Source organism: Contarinia nasturtii, unplaced genomic scaffold, assembly GCF_009176525.2.
Source record: "Contarinia nasturtii isolate CC-2019 unplaced genomic scaffold, AAFC_CNas_1.1 Cnas_scaffold_350, whole genome shotgun sequence".
Taxonomy (NCBI): domain Eukaryota; kingdom Metazoa; phylum Arthropoda; class Insecta; order Diptera; family Cecidomyiidae; genus Contarinia; species Contarinia nasturtii.
In genome coordinates, this window is record NW_022197705.1 from 4,256,080 (window position 1) to 4,268,195 (window position 12,116).

At 35.1% G+C, this 12,116-nt stretch overlaps 1 protein-coding gene across 1 annotated transcript in view; it reads left to right on the plus strand.

Moving 5' to 3' along the window:
- Positions 1-12,116, plus strand: part of LOC116337968 (epithelial discoidin domain-containing receptor 1) — a 200,941-nt gene that overhangs the window by 60,787 nt on the left and 128,038 nt on the right. The window contains exon 3 of the mRNA XM_031762969.1: positions 560-641. The gene's annotated coding sequence lies outside the window, so the exon portion shown is untranslated. The remainder of the gene's footprint in view (positions 1-559; positions 642-12,116) is intronic.

The following is a 12,116-nucleotide window of genomic DNA, read 5'->3' on the forward strand; positions in this document are numbered from 1 at the left end:
GCTTTTGTTTGTATGACTTCCATTTTTTTTTATATCGATTTCTAAGAGAAGATATTATTTTTTGATACCACGCATACACACATCAAATCGTACCGTATCAAAATGAAAAAGAATCGATCATTTTGTTTTGTGTAACATTGAACGAATGACCGTTTGTGGAAGAGTGCTTTGTGTATGGCTTGGAACGTACAGCCAAAATGCGACTTAATATAGTTTTAATCTTGAAACATGCGATACACATTTGCAACGTGTTTTCATTCATCGTTATTGCTGTAAATGACCGCTTCGTTCGGAAGTTGATGTTTCCGTTATGACTCAAAAATTCAGTAATTCGTTGCAGACGAGAGAAAAAAAGCAATGAACGAGAAAATCATTTATTTTCTTTTCCAAACTAAATAATTTACCGTGTATGTTCATAATGTGCGGTTATTCGGTTTTCCATTTATTACAACGATGGCAGCGGGCGTCGGCGGCGGCTTGTAACTGCAAAACAATATAAAAATCAAATATAAATTAAGCTTAATAATATATTTTGTCCATTTTTCTTTATAATTTACAGGAGCCATAAGCGAGCGGACATTCCAAATCGAAGGAAATTACAGCGGTTGCTCAATACACACCACACCATCGGATAATTTGATGTAAGTTTATTTGTTGTGCTTTTTTCCTCCCTTATATTTCATTTATACATATTCTTATTTTTCTTCTTCTCGAAAACGGTTGTTTTTGTATGTTTATTATTGCTCAATAGACGTTTATTACTAAATCATAATGTGTTTCACCACAAGACTATGTGGAAAAGAAAAGCGGCCATTCTCTGTGCTGGCAAACTTGAAATGCGTAAATCCACTTATATTCGAGAAAACAAAACCCCGTAAACTTGGTAAAATATAAATTGTCGGTCATAAAAAACAAACAGGTAATGAATTCACCATGCCTGTGCTCAAGCTTCGTAGTTGTATCCGCACATTTTTAGCGTTTTCCCTTTGCAATATCTTCTGAATTTTATTCGATGGCGTTCAAATGAAAATGGTATATTGTTTCATACTGTAAACATGGCGGTAGGTGAAACGGGAATGAAGTGGATTGAAATGATGGTATTTTCAGTTCAACTTTTATCGATCCAAAATGTAACCGATATACACGCAAAACATGTTCATTTTATTTGATGCTTAAAATCCAGAAAATGGTTGCTTTTTCATTCTCTTTAAATTGATAAAATTATTTCACTTTTCATGTTATATATAGTATAAAGAAAAGTTTTTTTTTATCGACTTCTTGACGCAGTTTTCACTTTGAAAAACTTTCCAAGTTTCCGAGCAAAAACTTGGACAACATCTATTTGAATGCACGAGAGTGCTAGACAAGTAAAATATTGAACACAAACACACACGTACAATAAGATTGTGTGAAAGAGGAAGAAAGGTCTGACAGGAAAACAGCATACAATCGTAAAGTGCTTACCATTCACTCACAATTTCAAAAGTTGCATCAAGAATGAATGGTCTTGCATTGAAAATCGTAAGCGTGATGAATGCTTTATTCGAACTTTAATATTGCTTGAGGTGAAATGAAGGACAGTAACACTATTCAAATCAACATGTTTACTCATTCAATGTGATTCGCCTTATGCTCATGAACATTATATACTTGAGCTCTGAACATTGTCCGCCAATATACATAAACTAAAGAATTACGGTGATTTTTTTGTTCTTTACATCAGTGCAGCGCTTCAACAAAATACTAAAAATCAAAACGTGAGTCTCTCACTGTCTCGGTGAGCACGAGTCCTTTCACAAAACGATATTCGAATTTCGTGCGCACCAACGAACAAAATGATTAAAGACATCTAAAGAATACGTGGCACACGAAATACAATTTAACTTTTTTTTTATTCTCCCAGTTGTTCCCCAGTCGCAGTCGATGAATTTTTTATTCAGCGTATACATTTTAGCCAATTGTTTCCATTCGGTGTATGTGTTTTTTTTTAATTTACCAAATTTAACCAGAAAAACCAGCCAGAACGAAAGAGAGAGAGAGCAAATAATAAATTGAAAGTACGGCCATAAACATATAACATTCTTCACTGTCCAGATTTTTTGCTCGCTTCATCTTTTTTCGGGCTGTATCATTTTTTCCACTCTAACCTACACACAACTTCATGAGTGATAGACGGTAAATCAAAATCTACAATGGCATTGTTTACATTTTTCTACACGTGAATACTTTACATACATTTTATATGCATGTTCCGGTGCACATTGCCACTGAGCTGCGATTTGATAGTATGGAATTTATTCTGCTCTATGCTCTTTGTTTAACCAATTTGATATAAAAAATGGCAAAAGCTCGTCGGAAAACAAAAATTGCACAGATGAAGCGGTCTCTGAGTGTATGGAAATTACCATCCCAACAATGCGGATCAGACAGACAAGAATAACTTGATTCATTTTCAGTGTTATTTGCATTCCTTTGCTTCAATCGTACAAAATCATTTATTCGTTTGTGAGCATTTTTTTCCCAATTTTTATGGAATTTCTTTTCGGAAATTCGCCAATTTTTTTTAATTTCAGCTTTTTATAGCGGTGTTTATGTCATCGACATGAACACAGAAATACCTCTGCATCATTCAGTGGTTTTGGTATTCGATGGTGAAATGAAAGAAGAAACAAAAAAATGTGTGTGTTATTAAATTTGGGGTTGAAGGTATATAACTACGTTGAGCGTTCTATTTACTCAAGCCCGAATTATGTGTTCTTTTCCAGAGTTGCGACAAAAACGAAATAACTTGCCAAATCTCCACTTTGCCCATATACACATTTGCCGTGAATTTTTTATTCGGATTTGTCCACATTGTACGAAGGGCATCAGAAAAAAAAGTTTTAATATTTTTATTTACATTTCCTGAATTCCGTTTCTCTCTCTTCGGCGAACAAAAAAAAATAAATAAACAAACTGAACTAATTTGAATACAATGGCATGAGCACGAAATGTAAACATTAAGAGAGCAATGTAAGCAACGTTTGCTGTCTTGTATTAAATTTGATAACATGGTTTCGATTATTCATAAAAAAATAAATCAGATTGGTTGTATTCGAAACGTAATTCAGATTTAAATAGAAAATCTTTTCAATGTCGATTTTCATTCTCATCCATCATATTTGTGATTTTATCCTCATTTAACGGACTCGTTCACCTGTCAAAAATGATCCATAAAATCGGTTGATTGCGGTGCATGGAAAAAATGTAGTCAGCTTTTTTACGTCACACATAAAAATAAGTGGTTCATATCGTTGGAAAATTCATAAATTTACATCATGATAGATTTATATTGCGTTATGTACCAGTTCGGTTAGCTCACCAAACGATGGAAATGATGTTTTATTTGTAGAGGACATGAAAATCAGTAGAAGAAAAAAATCACGAAAGAATGTACCGAATAATAGAATGCGAAAAAAGTTTGCGTGGTTGTGACAAAAAAAAAAAAAAAATGGAAGGTAGAGAGTGCAAAGTGTAGAGAAAGCTAGAGCAAGAGTCTAAACAAGTTCCACTTGAAAATATCGGAGTGGAAATTCGTTCAAGTGGATTTAAATTCATGCGATACTCTGTTCTTAGAAAGTGCTTGTGAACAGTTCGGATGTTTTGCTTTTTTCTGGATCGAGGATAAACAAGACTCACTTTCTCGTTCTTCCACTTTCTGTGCATGTATCGAATAATGAACTCTAGCATTTTGCTTCCATTATATTTGAATGTGTACACATAAAATGGTCAACGGAATGAAAAATAACTCAAGAGACAAATCCAAACAAATGAAAATGAATTTAAAATCAACACGCTTTGAGTGAGTGGCCCCATATAACAATGTGCGCATTACAATGGATTCATGTGATCCGATGGAGTGTTGTATGGCATACACGTTGAATAGCCATGAAAAGCATCATCGAGCAACTTATTATACATCCGAAATTTTTTCAGTCTCTGCTATCACACACTCACTTTTGCAGCATAAAAAAACAACACTTTGAAATGTTGAACAACGTAAGCTTAAAATCCAGCATCAACACTATTCACACATGCCTTTGTTCGCAAAAGGCAACGACAAGAATGTTTGATGAGAAAGGGAAGAAACAATTAAATACATGCTCATCGCACATGTTTATTCAAAAACATTGTTTGGAACCCATGAATTTCTTTTCACTTATGCGGTTCGGCTCCAACACCATATCGCTCTGCCAAAATAACCAATATGTTTTTGCGAGTAATATTGTTTCATGCATACATCAACAAGCAGCTCTGGTGTCCGGACCTTATCATGTTTAATAATCTCCGTTCACTCGTTTTTTTTTCTGTTCTTCTCTCTATCTCTGCTTCTCAGTTCATATGATATGCGAGCGAGTGCTGGCATTGTCGAGAGCATATTCATTTCTTTGCTATGTATTGAGTACACAAAGCATGTTCACCATCATTTCAGAATTCCAATCTTTCGTCTAAATTCGGCTCGTCTCTGAGCACTTGGGCCAAAGAGAAACTGCACTTATACAACTCGAGTCGAAGCAAACACTTTTTCCATATACCCGCTTCGACTATGCGAATGTGCATGTGTAAATTTAAATTAAAGGACTCCTATGGAATATTATGATGAAGATTTGCCAATAGATATCATGATAATTATTTTTCGGCCACTCAACTCACATTTACATATTTATACATCGGTCTTTGAACTCGAATATTTTTTTTATTCATTTTTCGTATCGCCTTTATTCTGCCATCAACGGGGTACTATCGCATAACACAATGTCTCTGTCTTCTGATCCTCTCTCGCTTGCTTTTGATCACATTCGCTCTCTTTTTCACCATAAATGCTTGTTGATTTTTCACTCAGCTCCAACTTTTTCTCATCAACCATTCAACAGATTAGCACTCCGAGTACATGACAATCTTTGACATTCAGACAAGTTGTTTACATTTTAACTCGTCAAATGAATTCTGTGTAGTTGTTCTTGGTTTTTTTTTTTCATCCGAGTCGCTTCACTTAAAATTCGTAAACAACCGACGGGATCCTCACTTTATTATTTTACATTGGCACGGATGAGGGTTCTGTTTAATGTCTGACACAAACACATTTAATTAATATTTAATGCAATAAAATACTACCGAAGTACATTTAATTGAATTGCTGAAACGATGTGTTTTATATTCGTAATATTGGGTGGGCTCTTTCTTCCGATCGCCAATTTTTATGAGGTTTTTACTGGATTTCAAAGTAAACAAATTTTTCAATCACACCATATGTGTGCTTATCTAATTTCAACCGAATGCAAATAAATCGTGCCGGTTTTTGATCGGCAGCAAAACCATAAAAATGCCAACTTTTTTTATGCAAGTCGTCTTTAAATTTACGCAAATTGCAAACAAAATCGTGCTTCGACATTTTTATGTTGGGTTCTTTTTGGATTTGTTGATTTCGTTATTGTTTTGTTATTGTTATTCTCAGTGACGGTGAAAGGTGTGGGTTAGGTGCTGGAAATTCAATTACACGGTATAAAACTTTGGAAAAATGATGTACAAAGAAGAAAACATGGAAGAAAAAAAAGAAAAGCATCCACATAAAATTCCAACGTCACGAAACCGAGAAAAAAAAACTTATTCGTTTCTGTGTGTGCAGGGAGTAATTTGGCCGGCTGTTTTTCGGAGTTTATTTTCGTTTTATGAGACTCTAGAGATGCTATTTTTTCGTCGAAGTTAACAAATTATTTATAAATCACATATATATATACTCTTAGCCGCCTATTTGGACGGCGGGTAAAACAAAACCCACAAAATCCACACCCTTTGCCATTTGAGAAAAGCAATGAAAATCCTGAAACGGGACGAAACATTCGTTCTCATTTTTATCATTTATGGTTAAAAATACGGTTGTCGCACTTGTTGAAGTAGAAAAAGCCGAAATCATCCAAATAAACTGCGTTACTGGTTTTTCCGTATGTACAAACGAAGTTGAATAAAAAGCGTTATATTGCTTTGTCGAAAATCCAATTGTGTGACCATAGCTTAACAATGACGGCACACTAATTTGTGGGCAAAGTGTACAAGATCCTTCAAAGTAACACGCACTTTTTTCCGTTGGAATTTTTTTTACTTTCGATTCTAGTGCAAAGTGCGGAGAAAAACCACGTTCAAACTGAAAAGGAAAGAAGAAAAAAGTTTTTTTTTTCTCTTTCAAAATGGGAATGTGTTCATGTAAAGTCGTGCTATTGGATTTATGTGTTTCTTTTCTTTGGTGACGATTTTCAGCGTTTTGCTAAAACATTTTTCATCTACGGCGCTTACAACATTACATATTATGTGAAACGCACTTGAAAACACCATAAAAAGAAACAAAAGGCAGTAGCAGTAACGGCAACGGCAACGGCATCAAAAATAGCAAGTAAACCAAGTAGAGAAAGCCCTGGGATCTGGTCGTTAGAATTTACATCACCACGAAATGACAGCAGCAGCTCGTGTGCACACAGTGCTCATACTTTTTCTCATTTGTTCTATGTTCTCATTTTTGTTTCAATTGTTTCTTTTTTTTCCCATTTACGATGGTTTTTTCTTACAGTTCCTTCGAGCTGTCGCAATAGATGCTCAAAGCATTCGCATATATATAGGAACTACGATTTTTTCTCCACATTGGCTCGTTCTATCTTCGGTTGTTGGTTTTTTTTTATTTTGTTTTGTTCATCATGCCACAGTTTGTGCATTCGTACAATAGAATATTGTATCATTTAGCGGTGGATGATAATAACGTGCAGCAAAACATGTTTAAGAGAATGGCAACAAGTTTTATTATGAAATCGACTCGATATATGCTTTATGTAAGTGAGTGTGTGTGTATGTGCGCGCTCCTGAGCGCTTTCTGCTACGGTTCCAAATGCTTTCATTATTCCTACTTTTTTAAACTCGACTTTGTTGTTCTTTTGTCTTGTTGTTGCTTAATAACGTTTGATTAAGAGCTAAAGGCACTTTTTTCCTGCAATTTTGTCATTGCCGCTGTTGCTTTTTTCGGTGCTCTTTTTAGTGTCTCCATTTTTACGCTGAAGTTTCTGTTCTTTGAGCAATTTACTTGTCGTTTTTTTTCACTTCTTCTTCTTTCGATCTGTCGTGGTGTTTTGTCAAGCTCCTTGGAGACCTGCACATTGAGCGCAACAACCCACACATACACACCATCTACACACACTTGACAGTTAAAAAAACAAGCGAACGAGAGATAGAGAGAAAATTAACATTCGCTAAATTGGCGGGTTCAAGTGGCTCGTACTAAAAAGCAATTTTCCATTTCGCCTTCCTTCTAGCTCACTTTCGCATATTTACAAAACGAAATAACATTATTAAATGTGCAGTCACATCTGTAATAAGATACTTTATGTCTTTCTTATTCAATATAATATTCACTTAATTTTCTCAAAAAGGAATTTTTACTTGCGTTTTCCCCCACGCCGTCTTTGTTTTCGTAGAAATGTACTCGAGCTACTCTAATGTAGAACATCGACATTTCCATTTTTCTGTGCGAAAAAACAAATACAAAATCTTATTTTCAACTGAAAAACAGCATATATACTCGGAAAATACATATCAACGATAAAAATTGTAACAAAAAGAATGAAACATGAACGAATAAAATATCACATAAACATCGATACTGATGAAAAAAATGGGAATATTCTTCATGACTTGAGAAACCGAAGACAAGGAAAAAAAGAGACGCAAACGCTGGTTCAAAGGATCCCAAACAGAAAATATAGTAATAAAAATGTACAAATTTAATTTATTTGCTGCAGATATGGAATAAATTCGTATATTACAACGAAAGCTCAAGTAAATTAAAATGAATGAATTTCGAAGTTTTCAGCAGCAACGCGAAAAAAAGATAGGGCATGAAATAAAATGACGGCGTATTTCAAGTCTAGAATATTTTTTTTTTCGTTAACACATTCAGCGACTGAATCATGGCAATCGTATGTTTCGAATAAATTATACATAAATGGGAGCATTTTTAATGATAATGCTTTTTTTCGGCTCGTCTTTATCGTTTCTTAGCAAATAGCTTCTTGTCGCATGCAATTGTGCTTTGAGTAAAAAAATCTGCGAGTCATTTTCGTTATTTTGAATAAATAACCAAAAAAAAAAAAATCATCGCAGAACTACACCTGTTCACTTTACAATGCAGAGACAAAAAAAGTAACATAGTCGCTTCGAAAATGGTGAAAAAAATATGAAAATCGCACAAAAATATACATTTCAAAAAATCCCATTATCATTATACTGGCACTTTTCATCTTCACTTTAAATGGCATGTTTCATTCACTGGGATTACAGGTTCAATGTTCCATCTGGGGTTCGAATTACCGACATCAGAACAAGAAACGAAGCGAGAGAAAAAAAACGAAACACACATATAGCCCCTGAATCCATAAAACGTTTCTTGTGAATGGCGAATTTCGATTGAAAAATCCAGCACTTCGAAAATGTGCAACAATGATAATGCATTTCAATCTTGCTCTACAGAGTTGGAAAATTAAATCCTTTTTCCTCCATTTTGCTACTTAGTTTTCTCTCTTTCTCTTTTATTGACATTACCATTTCGTTTCTCCTGACTAGTTTCTACCGGAGTAAAGTTGGGAATGATTGCATCGCACTGACCTACATAGTTGAAATACTGAAATTAAAGTTGAAAGTGATTGTTTTTTTCGCTTCTTCAAAATAAATTGGTTATGAATTTTGAAATCGGTTTCATAGTTTGCTGCTCACAATTATAAACTCTCTTTCTTTCCATCTTTCTCTCTATGATTTGGCTTTTGAGATGAATAGTTTCGAGAAAGTTTTTTGACAGAAAAAATCTGGGCCAAACCAAAAACGAACACAAAACGACTTTGTCAGTTGAAACTGTGGAAAACTGTGCGACAAAGTCGCTGCTGGAAAATCACCACTAAAAAGTCTTTCGAACGCAGTCAAAAAATATATGATGTTATTAATTGAATCTCATAGTCGTTGGGTGTATGTGTGCGTGGTGTGGGCGAAGAAGCGAGATACTTTCAATAAAATATTGTTAGTGCTCATTGAGTGAGCAAATGATGGCGGAACGAGTGGTTGCTTCTAGGTAACAAAAGGAGATATTCTTCGGGTAATTTTGAGAAATTCGCCGTTTTCTTTTTTCACTCCCTCGCAATTATCGAGCGGCAAATTTTTGTATTGAGAGAAACATAAGCGAAACTTCGTATTAAACTGAATGTGCTTGAAAAGCGTGCCACACCGGGAGATAGAAGAAAATATCTTGTATACTGTAAAAATAGTCATATCGTTATTTATTTGCGTATAATATATGCATATAAATCATAGCAAAATGCCTTTAGACACGCTGTTTTGACGATCTAGCGTGTGCGCGAGACACAGCAGCAGCAGCAGCAATTCCATTGCAAGTGTTATATTTTGCCAGGCACCGTTTTGTGTACTCGCCGTGTAAGCATAAATGCTGAGACTTTTTTCTATATCTATATTTGCACAAGAACAAGAAATAACAATCATAATAAGAAAATAATGATACACACAGTGTGTAATGCCGAAGGAAAATAATAAACGTACAACAAATATATGGATGGAGTATGTGCGCCCGAATAACGCACACATACATGTATATATAGTTTCAGATTGGGGAGAAACGAAGGCAAAAAAAATATAGGTAAAAACATAAATACTTTTCATTGCTCCACCATTCGGTACTAACGACCATTAGAGAGAGCGCAATGCCTGTACATACAATATTTCCATTTAAAGTGAGCATTTTGCCACACATACACAGTCACGTATTAAGTACATAAGGCAATTTTGATCGATATTTTATGCAGTGTGCATTCAATGAAAAATTTCTCATCTTCTTCCACGGCGAAATTGATTCAAATTTGGTTTCGCCCCAGAGCTTTAAAACCAGAACATAAAAATCAACCACACTTCGACACACTCACACATTGGCTCACACAAAAAAAAATGAACATCGTCACGGAAAAGTAGAAAATAAAAATTAAAAAAGTAAATAAATAATCAAATGAGCAAATAAAAAAAAATAATCGAAGAATACTTCCGCTTTTTTGTAGTTCTTCTTCACATGGTTGCTCTTGCTCTCCGATATGGAATCGAGACGATTGACATCAGATGAATATCGAAGCGAAACCGATTGAATGGAAATATACATTCGATGAACATCGATTTCTTGAATTTCACCACAAAACAAAAACAAGGACATGGAAACAAACAAATTGCACATTCATTCCATTAAAAAAGGCGAAGTAGAACTGCTGGTGACTATGCCCTTACGATAGTGTTTTGGCACAGCCGCTTACGCTTATGTTTGTATTGTAATGGGAGTAACAAGTTCGTTATTTTCTCATTTTAACTCTTTTAAAATACATAGCGCGAATATGCACGGCATTCGCTTACAAAGTACTAGTGACTTTAAGAGATTTCCATGTGGCAATAGACATTAAAAAACCAACTAAATGTAATATTTTTTTACTTCATTCAACCACCTGCGTTCAGTTTGCCCCCATTAAACGGGAACTGAATAGACGAAGTTAGAATACTTTTGTGTAATATTACAGAGAGAATTTGAAAAAGATCGCGTTTTTAATGTTCAAAAATTGTTTGGATCTTTCGATGTTTTTCCAGCTTCGGGCAGAAACAAGCTTTTACCGTCTCGACAATGCACCAGCAGCAAGATGGTAAAAAAACGAAGAATTCACTGCTGATCTAAGCATATCATCCAAACATTTTGAAAATTTCAACTTTATTCGTGCATTCATTCGTTGTACTCTGTATATAATCCAATAAATAGCAAAACATGGCGAATACACGCCAAACAATCTGCTTCTAGGTGAAATTGCTAGCTTGCCTCCTCTCTTTTTCGGTTTGCCACTTTTTTTTGCTATTTTCTTGTCTTTTCTCGCTCTTACTGTTTTCGATTCGGCTTGAAAATGGTTTCGGTTTCAGCATCGATTTGGGAATTTCTCATTCCGTTGTCTGGGTAAAAACCCGTATACACATGCACATTATATGAAAAACCTGGAGTCGTTTACTCTGTATCTCACTACAACCCAATTGCCAAATATGCTGGTGAGAAAATACAAATTCCTCGCTGTACTTTAAGCTTTTTTTTTCGGTGATAGCTTGTTAAGAGCTTTTTTTCTCTATCTCTTGCCTACATATATTGGGACCCCGAGAGCTGTGCACATAGCTTTGGAAAAAACACACTCTCGGTACAAATATTTTACTTGGTCTGGTACAGCAAAATAGAAGGAAAAAAAATATTGGAGAATATGGTTGCAAAGCACACATTTGCTTTGTCGATGAATACCAACCATAAACGTACACATTTAGCGATGGCTATGTGAACTCTTGCAATTTAAGCACGGCAAAACTCTGTCTCGGTGTATAGACTTTTCGGTTATCTTTCATTAGTGGTGAAATACACAGAGACACATACACGCAGAGAGCCAGAGAGAGAGAGAGAGAGAGAGAGAGAGAGAGAGAGAGAGAGAGAAAGAGAGAATGAGTGTGTGGCATTTCATAAGTTTTTCATGTGATGCCGGATAATAAAAAAACATTCTCGTATACTCTCACGGAAGTGTGGTTTGTGTGTGTTTGCATGTATGTATATGATAGAGAACGATGAAGTACTTCAATGTTCGAATGCGATATGAAATGGGCCACCATACGATTTGAACACAGAACAAAAAATTGTGTTTCGTTCTGGCTATAAAATACAAATGATAAGAATTTCAATAGCAGGTAAAAAAGGATTCCATTCCCCTATAAAATATGAACCTGCCGACTACACATTGATTTCACTTCATATAGGCTGAATGGTAAGCCGAACAAACTTCGAGTTCCATGCCGAAAAAAAAACAAACTTTGTTGAATGTACTCACTTTGGTTGGGGCCAGCATATGGCCTTTTTCAGAGCTCATGCATGGAGAATTTGTTTTCATTTTCACTACCATACAGAAATTCTCTATATGAACGCAACGTTTCTTTCGTATACTTCCATTTGCACAATGCGATAACAAACAACATTACCGATCAAG